Source organism: Platalea leucorodia (genome assembly GCF_965183815.1).
Source record: "Platalea leucorodia genome assembly, chromosome: Z".
NCBI lineage: Eukaryota > Metazoa > Chordata > Aves > Pelecaniformes > Threskiornithidae > Platalea > Platalea leucorodia.
In genome coordinates this window covers 39,186,843-39,202,744 of record NC_138858.1, presented here as the reverse complement: position 1 = coordinate 39,202,744, position 15,902 = coordinate 39,186,843, and the positions used below count along the sequence as shown (strand labels likewise).

Below are 15,902 nucleotides of genomic sequence, written 5' to 3'. Positions count from 1 at the left end.
AAATGATAGTGCCACAAAGTCTTTGCTGAATTTCTAATGAGGTATAATAAATATCTGCCTTTAGCTTTAGTTCAAACTAAACAGCTAACAATAAAATATATGGAATATAAATAGATAGAAAATTGCTAACATTACCAAATGTAAAGTGTGCCATACTGGGGCACAATTTGGTGTATTTTAGTTTTTATCTCTCATAGGACTTCAGCAGGAAAAACGTTCATGTATATGCAGAGGTACACATTTATCTGGAAGTACGCTTTTTCTGTTTTCAAAGGAGAAGGAATTTTCCCATCATTACTTTCTAACAACAGTTTTCCAAGAACAACTGCTTAGTTAGCTACCCACTTTTCAGATTTTTTTAATCAAAATCAAGTAATATTAACTAGAGAAACAATTTCTTTGTTGTGCAATACTGAGTACTCTATTAACATTACTGCAAAAAGGAAGAGGTAATTTAATTAATTGTAAAAAATACTGCCTTGTTTCAAACATTTTATGTGTTTTTTTGTTTGCATGCTAAAATTGCAGATACTTCAGGAAATGGATTGCTAAATATTATATCTACTTAACTAATATTTTATAGCTTTTTTTGACATAAAGAACACAATACAAACATCAGGAACCCCAAAATGACCAGAAGTGCACAGCCACAGTACAGAAAAATCGATTCTGAAGCTTGCCTGTCTTGTGGTCTGATTGCTAAAGAATGAACTGGTGTGACATGTTCAGTTTGCCCTCATCAGAAGCAAAATCATAACCTATGAGACTTATATAAATTTCTGACACAACCAGTAGCTATATCACTTCCCAGTCAGGGAGCAAAAATTAGTGTTGGGCTTCTATAAGGCAGTTTCCTAACCGTTCTTTACAGAGGAGAGCCTGATCTGTGTAGTGTCTTTTGCAAAGGAGAAATTGGGGAACGACTATTTTGCTGTAGGATGTTAGATCTTGTACCAGTCTTTAAATATCATTATGCCCTTCTTTACTGAAGATAGATGCCACGTGACATAGGATACCATGAGAATGGGGACATCAAAACTTCAGCTTTCCTGATTCCTGCATCCATGCTCTAACGTGTCCTCCTGTATATCGCATGAGCAAACATTGTGACTAAAATTACAAGTATGCAGAGGACTTCAATTCTCACTGACCCTTTTTTGACCTTAATTCATGCTCCTTTTTCAACCATGTTTAAACAACAACAAAAAAAACAACCAAAAAACAACAACAACAAAAAACCACCCCAGAACACAGTGAGGATGGAGACTTCAATATAAAAGTGTGTTCTGCACTACTTCATTAGATGCAGGTCATCCTTGGCATTGCTTGTAGCTGCTTCTAATGTCATGAAACCTGCTGTGAATTACATCTGCTGCTCAAGCCCTGTGAAGAGGATTTTTTTCCAGCCAAATAAGAAACAGATAACAGAGGACACTAAAAGTATAGCAAACTCTATCACTGCCATTTTGGAGAGAAATCCAGCAAGTGTTTGCATATATGCATGACTTTTAAATACAGTTTTGATGAAAGTTAACCTAAATAAATTAAGTGATAATTTTGAACTGAGTCATTGAATATAGGAGACTGTGTCAGCACAGGACCCCAAATCTCCTCAAAGAGAGGCAGTAGGGCTTTTTGGAAAATATGCCAATTCTAAGGTGAGGAGCAATACAGGCAGCACCTGTGCTTGCTTTTTTGCTGTGGAGGTTATAAATTCTGCAAAAACTTAAACACTGGCTGTTTCAATATAAATTCATTTCCAACAAACAGCAGAAATGCATCAGGGTCAGGGGGAGGAAGTGTGCAGAAGGGAAGAGCCTCAGACATCCCCAAGAGATGGAAATGAAAAAGAGATGGAAATGAAAAAGGAAAAATCTTTTACAGCATTGATACCACTTTTGTCTTACCCTTTCTATTGCATTAGAGTCCACTAATCCATGAGTAGCATGCCATTTAAGCATATAATTGCCCTGTCTTTATCTATTTTTTGTGAATTCATCACAGAACAAAGCAAGTTATTTTCAGTTTTGAAAACAATTCAAAACAATATTGAGCCCAAGTAGTATAAGCACCGAAGTCTAAGGAGAGGCAGATATATATATACATGAGAGACTAAACATTAAGTATGTAGTGGGGTTTTCCTCTTCTGTGTCTTTTGGATAAGACAGTTTATTAATAAACAGTAAACTACTGCTTGGGAGATAGTGTTTTGTTTTTTACGAATATCAACTTCTGGTTACAAGATTACATTTGGGAGCCAGAAAACACGTTTAGGAAAAAATAAAGACAAGCGAAGAAAACATATTTCTGAAGTTACAAAGAGGTTGAATAACTTCTCCTTTGTTCACCTTCATGTACTCTCCCACATCCAGGTTTAATCTTGAATCAGGAGGAGACTTTTTTTCCGTATAAGTCTCCTGGTCTGGCTGCAAGTAGGCTGTTGAGGAAAGTTTGTTAAGTGCAAGCTTTTAGACGCAATGTTTGAATGGGCTTTATGTGATCCCAGCTGCTGAAACACTGAAATCCGTATATCCTTGATTAACTAAGTCCCCATCTACATGAATGGAAACATGGATAAAAGAGTTAATACAGCCTACTTAGAAAATGTTACAGCCCTTACATCTCGGTAAGGAGTCTGACTGCTTACAGAAAACATGATTCTGGAAAAAATCCCTGAATTTTTGTAGCCCACTGAATTTGTGTCTGAGGACTTCCTCAGAGCCCTCATCTGATGGCAAAGTTTCCCAAGACAGTAAAGATAACTTGAGGCTCTGTGTGTCACATCCTGTGACCTACAGTATCTTTGCCCACAGCTTTTCAATCCTGTCCCAGTCCCTTACACCATCTCTTATGACTACTTGAACAGCAGAGACAAAAAAAAAAAAAAAAAAAAAAAAAGGAGCAAGATTAACTTTTCTGACAACACTGAGAAGTTAGATTGGTTCAGCATTCTTGAGGATCTTGAAAGTCTATTTAGGGTGTCTACTCTTAGTTTTTATTTTACTATTAGGTGTATTTACTACCCTTATATGGTTTTCCTTTTTAAAACATTGTCTCCTGCAGTTTCCATCTGCTCCCACTCCAGACTGGTGATGAACTACTACATAAAAGTATTGTGAAAGTGAAAGGATTCTTGTATTTTATGTCTGTCCTTTGAAAATGTTTGCCCAAACACACTGTTATGACATTGATCCATGTTTGGTTAACAGGGAAGTTTCATGATACTGACCAGTGAGAGAGAACAAAAATCTGAAAGGTTCCTGTCTTTTAAGCCCACTTACATTGGGCATGTGGTCTGCTTTCACTATGTCTGGCTGCTGCTTCTTCTCCAGTATTCAAAAGTTTCAAGTATTGACCACAACTGTGTATAGCAGCTTTGATCTTGTTTGGGACTTCAAACATGCTGATAGCGTTAGACCATGTCATACATTGTGTAAACTATTACCAGTGAAACATTCTGAGGACTAATTCAGTAGATATTCTCAATGAATGCATCTACAAGGGTGGCCAAAACCCCTTTGTAAGCTTGGTTTGTTATTTTGCCAAGCCCTAGAAAAAGTCTTAGGTTGTCTCAACATTTGAAAGACTCACACACAAGATTTATTCCACAATCTAATAGGAAAAATAAACCTAAGCATGAGCCATTCATCTCTTTGCCGCTTAACAGGTAAATGTTGTATGTATGACTGTGACTGTGAATGAAACAGAGGTTATGACCCACGTTTCCTCCAGGCAGGCACTAAGGAGCAGAGATCTCCTGATGCAGTTGTATTGTATGGGGAAGGACAGGAACAATTTACATGTCTGTATATGTGTTTAGATGAAAAATTCTAAGTCATCACCATTCTTCTTGTAGGAAGTTGTGAATAGGGGTGCTACTAGGAAATTGATTCAAATAGGAAAATTCAAATTAAATGTAAGGAAGGCATGCAATGACAGCATTGAGCAGATTTCCCCCATTTCTCCTTTCTGTAGCAAATTTGTGATTGTAGTCACACTGCATCAAGTTGTTAATTTCATTCATGTGTTGGTTTTGGGAGAGAGGCAAGGAGAAAAATATAGGGAAATCAAATAAAACATTTATTGTGAATTGAAAAGTTCTCACCTAGCTTCTTGTTTTGCCCTTTGTGTCAATTTTAAATCCTGGCATCCATAAGTCAAAGGATGATAGGTTAATTGAGAGAAAGTGGCTGAACAGGAGAAAAAAAAAAAAGCTGTTTTGGCTGATCATAAGGAAAAAAGAGAAATCTTTAATAATAACGTGGCTACTTGCAACGGTGCTGTTAATGAGATGCTGTGCAACAAAGTACACAGGCATGTGATGAGGTCTCATGCACCTCACTGGAATTAGGCATGCACCTGAATGCTTTGCAGATCAAGGATAGATTTAAGCGTATTCCTAAACTTAAGCATGCACTTAAAAGTTTTGCCGATTTTTTCAGTGTCACCCAAACCAACATTAATTGTCTGCTAACTGACCCAAACTTTGTGTTTAAATAAGTCTGTTATTACATTGTGATTACTCTTTAATTGGTTTTGTGGATTGTTTTATGTCAAGCCCTAGATCTATACAGCAATTGACCAGGGTGTCTGTAACAACACTATGAAACGGATCTTCAGTTGAATCAATTCAAAAGCCTCATTTATTTTATATAGCACCAAGATCATAAAAAGAAAACCAACTTTCTTCTTACTTTTAGAAACCTTTTTTCCTTGCAAGATCTTTATCTTTCATACAAATAGCAGAGCAACTACATACACTTATATTTTTCTCTTTTAAAACAATACATATCTATGCACAGAGATGCGCATCAATTAAAATTTCTAGATTTTGCTCCAGAAGTAATAAAAAAATATTTTTTCAAAATTTTTTGTCACCCACTCCTAAATGTAAAGGTCAAAGGGGAAAATACCTGAGAACATCACCTCATTTGAATGTTTCATGTCAAGTCCCTTTTGACATTATTGCTGTGCATATTTAATTGAGTTTTATTGATAGTCATTAATGTTTCTGTGTGTATTTAGAGTGCAGTTGTTCAGGATACGCTTATATTTAAAGCAACACCTAACTGCAGACACCAAAACACCCTCTCAAAGTATTTGAAGGCAGTTAAGTGGCAGAAAGAAGTTTGTTTCTCCCAGATTGTACTTTCTACTGAGGCTTCTGTGGAGTTTTCCCTGACACAGAGCTGCTTTAGTCTCACAGAAGCCAGCATCAGGATCTGAACTCCTTTGGTTGATTCATTTCACAGATATGGCAGAGGATTGTATGGTCATTTCATTTGATCAACAATCAGTACAACTGGTAATCTGCAATCACAAGCCCAGAACTTCTAATTAAGCTGCAGTATGATTAGATAAAAGATCACATTTGTAAAAGAGTCACATCTATAAGAATATTGTCGTAATGATTAACTATTAAAAATCTTATACCTTGTAGTTGCGTGTTTATCTTGCTCTGCACTTACCTTGTTAGGCCATGCTCTACTAGATTAAAGAAATGTTTCCACCTTCAAAAATCTCATCTGTGTTGAGTTACTTGAATGCTGCAATCAAGTCATGTCTTCACCTTCTCCTAGATAAAATAAATTCTTTGAGCTTGTTAAGAATTGCTGGACATTGTGTTTCCAGCACTTAGTTCAGAAAACAAGCAGCAAGGACTCATCCTTTTTGAAATGTCAATACTAGGCACATGCACATGTCGTTCCAGGAATAGTATCATTGCTGTCATTAAAAAAAGTGTGTTAATCCACTTCTCTTGCTATCCCACTGTTTAACTGTCAAAGAATAGTACATGGCTTCATTCAGCATTTTCTTGAAGTTGTAGGTGACTGTCTACCTTGCATCTTAAATCCTTTTCACCATTACTGTGTTTCTGGACACTTTCTCTCACTTTATGCCTTGCATTCTCAGTCCTACATGCATAATTTTATGTATGATTTTATATAAAATTATCTTACAAACACAACACTTACTTACATAGGTTCACCTTCATAAGTGATCCAGATCACTCTGTCTCTGTTGCCATCATTACTTCCCACTCCACTAATTTCTGTCATTAGATCTGAGAGTGTGCTACAGGAGAATGTAATTGCAACTTTCCTGAACTACAGTGAGGCATTGTAGCCTCTTAAGACTTGAGACTTAATAATTGCACATGCTCAGTAATGTTTCCTTAAACAAAATGCGTATATCTATATCTGTTAAGCCATCATAATGGCTTCAAAGTACAGACTGACATGTCAAATCCTCTGTTAACTTCCTTATGAGTGGCTATGTTATTAAGTGCTTACAGATTCATACTACATCTCTAATGGATCCAAAGATCTCATTGCAGATTTTAAGTAAATAAAAATGTTTTTGTAACTGCCTTGTGTATTTCCATGGTAGAACATAACAGTTGAAAAAAACAATTAGTTTACTGGAGGTACATTATATTTCCCCGAGAATTCCCCCTTTTACTTGGAAGACCCTTCTTAGCTTTGCAATGTATTTTTGGTACACATTCATGTTAAAATAGTTTTTTTCAGTTAAAGAGCAGAGCCAGTAGGAGAAATAAAACAAACAAGTCAAAGAAGACCCATTTACAGCTGAGATTTGAAAATGGAGAAAGCTGAGAGTCGGAAGGCCAATTGACAGGAATCACGGAAGAGATGGATAGAGACAGTAGGAATGACAAGGAAGAATGCAGACCACAGAGAAGGGGAGCCATAAAGAGTATTTTGCAGCTGTAGTACTAGGAGAAGCGGTGGATGCAGAGGAATTGTCAACAATCATAAAATTAAGAACTCTTACACTTTATTTCTGATCGTGGATAGTTCTCCCTTCTGACAATGCTCTAATCATAATTTTCTTTAGTACTTTCCCCAGGTGTCTCATCTGCTGATTTCCTGGGTTTTTAAGATACCTGGAAATGCAGTTATCATTAATGGGTATCATTTCAAAGTTGAAACTGCCCTATGCACAGACTCTATATAAGCCTGACAGTCATGAATGTGATTTTCCTCCTAGTCCCAGTTAGACAAATTACATTTGTCAGTCTTTGATGTGCATAAAAGGTGATTATACTGAGGTTGTATATTCTATCATCTGTCTACAAGAATACATTCCTCCAGTATCAGTTCAAAATTACCTACTCAGATCAGTTCCACATATTCAATGACTTTATTTGCAACTGGGGGAAGTTCATTCAAAGTACTGCTGCAGTGAACACAATCTAGGTGTCTTTAATGATAAAGTTGGGGGTTTAGTTTAGCAGCAGCTCCCCACGTCCCTTAAAGTCCTGTTACTAGAAGGCTCCATAGACATTGGTCTGTGTCCAGTTCTCCATAAAAACAGTGTTTGCAGATATATTGGACTTCTCAGAACCTTTCTACCATATCTATATTCTGAGATAGCTTGAATCCTGACACTCTGCTGAGATTTCCTTTAAGACACTGTCGTGGTTTAACCCCAGCCAGCAACTAAGCACCACACGGCCACTCACTTACTCCCCCCTCAGTGGGATGGGGGAGAGAATCGGAAGAGTAAAAGTGAGAAAACTCATGGGTTGAGATAAAGACAGTTTAATAGGTACAGCAAAAGCCACGCGCGCAAGCAAAGCAAAGCAAGGAATTCTTTCCCTACTTCCCATTGGCAGGCAGGTGTTCAGCCATGCTCAGGAAAGCAGGACTCCATCACACGTAACGGTTACTTGGGAAGACAAACGCCATCACTCCGAACGTCCCCCCCTTCCTCCTTCTTCCAGCTTTATATACTGAGCATGACGTCATATGGTATGGAATAGCCCTTGGGCCAGTCTGGGTCAGCTGTCCTGGCTATGCTCCCTCCCAGCTTCTTATGCACCTGGCAGAGCACAAGAAGCTGAAAAGTCCTTGACTAGTGTAAACTCTGCTCAGCAAGAACCAAAACATCAGCGTGTTATCAACATTATTCTCATCCTAAATCCAAAACACAGCACTATACCAGTTACTAAGAAGAAAATTAACTCTATCCCAGCTGAAACCAGGACAGACACTTCACAATTTTCACAACATTTTTACATTTGTTGCCTATTTTGCACAGTTTTGCATGCACAGCTATGTCATATGTCTCTGGACTGACCTTCTTCAGCATTGTAGAAGGACTTTAACATTTAATCAGCAGAGTCAAATTTCCTGAGATAGTAACAAGAGTAACTGTGTGGTACTTTTTTGCCTTAGGCAAATCTTTTGTTTTGTTTTGTTCTTGAATAGCTTTTTCTTTTCCTTCCCAGGCCTCACTAGATTTCTCTGGGCTAGTTCTCTCATTTCTGCCAGATGATCTCATCTGCAAAATATAACTAGCCACTCCCTCTAGTGGTTTGGCCTTATCTTCCCAGGTTTCTCTTATAATACATAGTGGGCCTTGCATTCATCAACCATAGCACGTTCAAATGGTGAAAAGCCCATTGGTGCCTGGGGTACTTACTTCCCTATAGGCAAACTAAAATAGCAGCCATTCATCTTAGTCTGATCCTGTACTGTTAATGAATTTTCACAGCATGCATTTCAGTGTTAGATTAAACATTTCTGTAAGGCTGTCTAAGGAGGGTATGGAGTGATTTTTATACTTCTGTCCCAAGAGAATAGTTTCATGAGCTTAAAGTTTGTCCTCTGGCAAGTTATAATCTCCTCTGACATACCAAACAAGCAAATAATGGGACCAAGGGTACAATAACCCGATGGCTTTTTTATGGTTCTTAGGGAAAAGGCTTCTAGGTATCGAGTAGCATAGATGTTTATTGCTGAAGTAAAGGCGCTGTGAAACAGTTCCAGCCTCAGAACATCCACATGCCTACAAGAAAATGGGAAAACTCCTTCTCCATTACTAATAATGGAATATGGGGCTGTCATCATATTCTGACCTATATATGCCCCGCTTTTCCTACCCTCTTTTGTCCCTTGAGGAGGAGTAGGGACATGTATCTTTCCTTCAGCCTCCTGAACAAGTCCTGTTGTCACACATCCCTCCCTCTCATTGTCCCTCTCTCCCTCCTTCTCCCCCAGGACATCCCACCATTAACACCAAATGTCACCAAGCTATTGCCTCATGGATCAGAGGGACCTGAACACAACATAAAATAGAGAAAAAAGGACTGCAGTAGTGCAACAGTCCTTAAAATTTGGGTATGAGCATTCAGAGCCAACATCTCTTCATCTGTTTCCTTATGAGTCCTCTCATTCCCTCAAATTCATAACATTCTTAAAAAAAAAAAATTCCTAGTCTGTCCTAAATCAGCTCCCTGCTCACCCCCCAACATTCCTGTAACAGCATATCCTTCTTAAACATCACTTTTCTCTTTTCCCTGTAAAAGAAAAGAGATAGGAAGGGGACAGAAGGGGGTTTATATAAACCCCAGGCTCCTCCCACTCTCATCAGTTTCTGGGAAGGTTAATGATTAATTGAAGCCATCTGCTCAGGGCCTTCTCTCCATGTGGTTAGTTCAATTCTGTCACATATGTTCACACGAAGTCTAAATAAAACCACCTTTCTCTCCCATGCTTCTTAACAAATTGAGATAGAAGTAATGGTCTTTGACTTGAAAACAGCTTAAAAAGTGAATTGTGAAGAGCCTGTCTTTAGTAGTTGTCGTGGTTTAACCCCAGCCAGCAACCAAGCACCACGCAGCCGCTCGCTCACTCCCCACCAGTGGGATGGGGGAGAGAATCAGAAGGGTAAAAGGGAGGAAACTCGTGGGTTGAGATAAGAACAGTTTAATAATTGAAGTAAAATAAATTAGAACAGTTAAATAGGCAAAGCAAAAACCGTGCACGCAAACAAAACAAAACAAGGAATTCATTCACTACTTCCCATGGGCAGGCAGGTGTTCAGCCATCCCCAGGAAAGCAGGGCTCCATCACGCGTAACGGTTACTTGGGAAGACAAACGCCATCGCACCTAATGTCCCCCTCCTTCCTTCTTCTTCCCCCAGCTTATATATACTGAGCATGATGTCATATGGTATGGAATAGCCCTTGGGCCAGTCTGGGCCAGCTGTCCTGGCTGTGCCCCCTCCCAGCTTCTTGTGCACCCGGCAGAGCATGGGCAGTTGAAAAGTCCTTTACCACTGTGAGCGCCACTTAACACCTATTTAGAGACAGCTTAGCACTACTTAGCAAGAACCAAAGCATCAGTGTATCATCATCGACATTGTTCTCATCCTAAACCCAAAACACAGCCCCCATACCGGCTACCAAGACGAAAGTTAACTCTATCCCAGCTGAAACCAGGACAGTAGTGTAGAAAGAATCCCTAGAAACTTATGAAAACCATTTTAAAGCAAGACTTACCATCTCTCTGTTTAATTGTTATCTTAGAAATAATGAAAACATCAAGTCTAGCTTGAGAGAGAGAGAGAGAGAGAGGGAGAAACTTGGTCTTACTAGATAACTGTGACTCCATGAACTGATGCATTAAAAAAAAAAGGTCATCTTGGGACTTTCTGTGAAACTGCCCTATTTTTCTTTCTTTTTTGGGACTTAGAGAAGGTCAAATAAAAATGTGAGGCAAAGGCCACAAAAAATGGTAGAATGGAAAGAATTGTCTCTCTGAGGAATTATTCATCCTTCCTGAATACTGGATCCCCAGGGTTGATGGTGCACAGCTGAGGCCAGGAAGCAGCTTTTCTTTTCACATATTCTCTCAAATTAATAAAAGAATTGCCATACTTTTTTTTTTCCTAGGCAGGGCCTCAGGCAGGTAAAAATACATTAACTTTTGATCCACTTGCTGGCCTTTTCTTGCTAAGTAGACTATTTATATAGTAGTGGTAGTATCAGTAGTAGCAGCAGCAGGAGCAGCAGCAGTAGTAGTAGCAGTAAGTCATCATACAGTCGTCTTGAGAGAATAGAGCCATATGTAGAGATATGTTTCCATGCATGCTTCTTTCCTTCCTGCCACAGGCTGTGGAAATTACTTCTTTTCTCCCTTCTCTGTCCTTTACTGACTCCCCAAGATGTTCTGCATCAGACTCTCATATTTCTCCCAACACCTCCCAGGGAGAAATCTGTCCATACCTTGACACATACCTCTCAGTATGTGAGCACTGATTCAAGGATATACAAGATGCACCAGGTCTGTAATATGCCGTTCACATGGATGATTTTTGCATCCAGGGTAAAATGGACACATTCTGGCTGCCTTTATTCACAATTTCTTCTCCTTCATCTTCTTCTTTCAATTCTTTCTGTAGATATACATATTTTTGCTCTTTGGAATGATGTAGTGGAACTTTTCCAGGTTTTGTGAATGTCGCTTTTCCTATTTGCCTCTTAGTGGAGGTGGCAGAACATGCACAATGACCATGAGGCATTTTTAGCTACATTTCTCTCTTTGCCTTGAAGGAGTCTCTCATGTTGCTGCCACATGGGAAAGAAACAGGACTAGAGTCAAACATCCTAATGGAGCCACAGATCATGCCCCATGTAGAAAGAAGAGCTAATATTAGAGGCAGATTATTTCTGTGCCTCTACTGGTTCCAGAACTTGCACCTGGTAGAGAAACTTTGCTGTATACAGACCTAGAAGCAGGGGGAGTTTCCACACTCCTAAAAAGGGTGTGCTGTCATCAGCCTGTGGAACATGGACATACAGGGCTTCCCTGAATTAGCTCATGTTTAAGCCAACACACAGGTTACAGAAAAACAACCACTGTTGACTTTAAAAAAGTGCCAGTGATGGAAAAGTGATGGAATTGTCTTGAATACAAATTTAACACATTATGAATTATTCAGGTTTTGGAAAGAATAGCAATGTAATCACAGCCAAAGAATAAGATTTATGAGCTCCTTATTTTTCACTGCAAAACCCCATATATATAGTCTTGTAAATTATTTTTGTCTCACTATAGCCATCAGATACTCCTGTGAATACAGGAAGCCTTTTTATATTGATTTCCTGTTCTCCTTCATTACTTAAACAGGCATAAAATAATGTATGCCTGCGATTGTTCTTATTGGCCTCTAAGTGTATTTTTGTTTGTTAACTTAAAGAATCAATAAAGCTTAAGAATCAAATTCATCTCTGAGGTAAATTAACTAAACCTTCTGAAGTTGCACAAGAAATAAATTGGTGTTAAATATTTAATATGGTACACTCTTGAAATATTTCTCTTGATACAGACACAGATTTAAAAAAAGTAGCAATTCAGTAAAGCATGACTCCAGAAGTCGGAGAGTATTTAATGCAAAAAATCTTGTATTTGAGATGAATCAGACTTTATATTATCTGCCTGTTCCTGCTAGAGCTTATATTATTGTGTGCAGCAATAATCAGAAATTATTTAAAGGTGAAACTCTAAAGAAAATAATTTCCTATGCAGTTAGCAATTGCTGTGTATCATGCACTAAATATCAGGTTACGTCTGAGAAAAATAAAAAAAAAAAAATCTGCAAGTACACCTTCTCTTTCTAAAAATCCTTCTTTCACCTTCTGTTTGTTGTGATGAAAGAATAAAAAAAGTGATAAATACTTTTAAAAGGAAACATTATTTTAATAGTCATCTTAGAAAATGTAGCTTTCAAGTGCTTACTCTAGAGAAGCCAAAAAATAATTTCAGTAGATCACATTAGCTTTACAGGTTATGATGCTCTTGAAAGCATGTTGTCGTGATTTCTATTACATTACACAAGCCATTTTAATAAGGAGCCTACCTTTCCAACTCTCTTGATTACCTCCCTGCTTACTTCTTTCATTCCACTTTAAAATTGGATCACATCAAGAGCATAAAGAAAAGAGATTATTTGTCTTTTTTGCAGGAAAAGAGACAACAATTGACAAGGTTTAACTTAGAACACTGCACAAAACTGTACCTCAGAAAGCTGAACGTAGCATAAGGATGTCTCCTCTACTAAAGTTAAAAGCTGATAAACTTTGCTGCCTGTGCATTTGCCTGGACCAGCTAAGAGTGCCAAATGCCCCACATTACATTCCCTTCACAGAACAGGTAGATGGTCTCTTTTTTCTGATAGTTTCACAAAATGCCAGGATCCATTCCTGTGTGTCCCCCTTCTCCCTGCTTGTGTTGACCAAGGTCAATGAGTAGGCCCTTGACTGCCCTTATTCTTCTATGTGCAAACTTGCGCAACTTCTGTCCTCTCCATGCTTGCAGGTTAGTAGCTGTCAAAACCCCCTGATGTAGAGAATGTGACTGTAGTCTGCTTCTTTCTGTCTGTGCCAAAGACCGTTTAATTACAGCTCTAATGAAACCAGGAAGACTGTCTTCCTGTTCTTGTTCTTGTTCTTCATCTTCTTTGTCTTCTTCTTCTTCTTCCTCTTCTTCTTCTTCCTTTCCTTCTTCTTCTTCTTCTTTTTCTTCTTTGCAGTTAAAGGGTCTATCTTTTCTAATCTCTGACTGGGAACCAACATTTCAGAGCTTTCCTGGGATCAGAAGCCTATGTAATGTTCCACTGAATGAGATCCAGGACCTGCCAGTTCACAACCGGTCTTTACAATTGTGCCATTCTGATTGTCATCTTGTGTTTCTCTGTATCCCCTTAGATATTGACAAGATCTTGTCAAAGAACTCATTGTAACTCAAAAACTACAGGAAACCAATGCAAGATACCTCATGAAGACTTAGAGAGGGCACAATATGCCATTTCTGAGAGACTGCATGTAACAGGATTAGAAACCTCTGTTTCTACTGTTCTTATAGACTAACAAGCATTACAAAAGTCAGAAGAGAATTTTATAGTCATTATTCTTTTAATTTGATTTTAAGCTCTGGAATTCCAAAAGATTTTGACCATTGATACAATTCTTGATTTCTCAGTTTAACTGTTTAGTTTTGTTATTGATCCCTAACTGGGTACACCAAGCCTTCAACCACAGAAATTAGTGCAGCAGACAAGAAACATTAAGATAATGATAATGACCATAAGCTAGTTTTTAGAGAGAATTTCACAAAATAGCTAAGAGAATCCAGGCCCACGTCTGATACTGAAAGCATATATTCTAATCTTATGTCTGCTTGTTAAGTGCACAAAGGCAGGCTTCCAAATTGTCTGTCCAAAGATGTCTAAGTGATTCTTTTGTCTTTTTATGCTCATAAGCATTGAATTTCAAGTATGAAAAAAGTTCAATATTTGAGATTTTTCTTACTATAACCCTTTTTCTTCATATGTGTACTTCAAGAGTCTCTCAACCTTGCAGATGGTTTCTATTAAATACTAATGGTGGTATCATCAGCATTTTCCAATTAAAAAGTCCAAAGAAAAACATCATCCTTTGAATGTCTTTTAAAAATCTCAACAAAATTACTCTATGTAACTGGGCAAGAAGTTGTTTATTCCTTTTGATGGTATCCTCTAGGCAATAGATGAAAACAATATATGTTGAAATAGTGCTGGCTTACTGCAGTTGTCTAGTCATATTACCAATGCAGAAAATTTCTGAATTACTTTATCTGCTTGGAGAGGGGGTAAATTCTGTAGACTAACCTATTTTATACTATTCCCTTTAAAATTCAGAAAACAACAGTTCAAAGATTAACAGATCTAATAAAAACTTGCAAGCACACAGCTTTTGTACGTTATCATGACAAAGTTTGTTTTTATTCTAAAAAGAGAGAATAGGAAAAATAGATAGAAAATTAACTATAAAGTTCAGTACTTGCCCATTGATATAAAATTCACTCACTACATAATTTTTATTTTCATGACAAATATTTTATTATTTTTTATGTGGGTAACACTGTAAATTGAAACAGTGCTTCCAAATTCATTAAAAAACAGCCCTCTGCTAAGAATCTGACAATGTAATTTGGATAGGTGGTAAAGAAGCAGCACATGGTTAAAGAAAAATTGTAGAATGGAACCCAGTAGCAGAAAATTCCTTACAAGAAATATTTTTGAAGGAAAGAGGAATTTAAAGGGACAGGAAAGAGTGCAAGTGAAACCAAGTAATACATGGCATCTTAGATGCTGTTCAATGTGGAACAGCATATCTATACCATATTATATAGTGTTTGAAGAGTAATTGCCCTTCAAGTTTTAAAGTGTTCCTGATAAAAGCCAAATCTGACTGCTTTGAGAAAAAAGTCACAATCTGATTAATCTGGAGAAAATCACACACGAATCCAGGGGAAAGTATAGTTTGTAGTTAAAATATGGGAATCTGAGATTAGATGTTGAACCAAACAAAACTGGAATTTAAGTGGTAAAAGACAGTATTGGAAGAGAAGAACAAGGCTAGGAGCAGGGAGGGAAAAGCATAGATAGAAACCTAATTGAGAGGAGGAAGAAGAGTAAAGAATAGAGGTGAAAAGAAAACAAAGATGCTATTTTTAATAGGAGTTGAGAATAAGTTATATATTGTAACCATAAGAACTGAACCCTTCATCTGCTGTTGAACTACTCCCACTTGGATGCTTCTCTGCTGCCTTTGCATTTTGAATCCATATGTTACATATGCTGTGATCCAAAGTTATAAGTGGCATGTAGTTATGCGTGCTTTACCCCTGGAATTTCTTTTATGCAGAAAAATTGTTTAGACTAGCTTTCTGCCCAGTCTTGGAGCAGAGCAAGATAATTTGAATATCAATTTGATCTGGCACATCTCTTGAGAGAATCATCAGAGCACGCAGTAAAGCAAGAGATGTCTCTTATGTTTGGCTACATGCATGTAGCAAAGCAGCTGATGAGTTAGCCCCCTTCAGCCACCACCACAAAAGCAGAACTTCAGGTAAGGTAAGTGAGGGCAACTGACTGTGCCGGCATCATTAAGGGAAAAAGCAGTGATCTTCTGGTGGAGAGCCAAAGAGCTTGCAAGGGAATGAGGATTAAAAACCCATATGCTTGCTCAGCCTGAGTGGTTTGACTGACATGGAAGCAAAACAATAAGCTCATCCCCTAGGAAGAGAGGACGAGAAAGTCAGCAAAGCAG

General features: G+C 38.0%; 1 protein-coding gene across 1 annotated transcript in view; it reads left to right on the top strand.

Moving 5' to 3' along the window:
* Nucleotides 1-15,902, top strand: part of PCSK5 (proprotein convertase subtilisin/kexin type 5) — a gene marked incomplete at its 5' end in the record, with an annotated part of 193,704 nt that overhangs the window by 58,543 nt on the left and 119,259 nt on the right. The window lies entirely within an intron of this gene.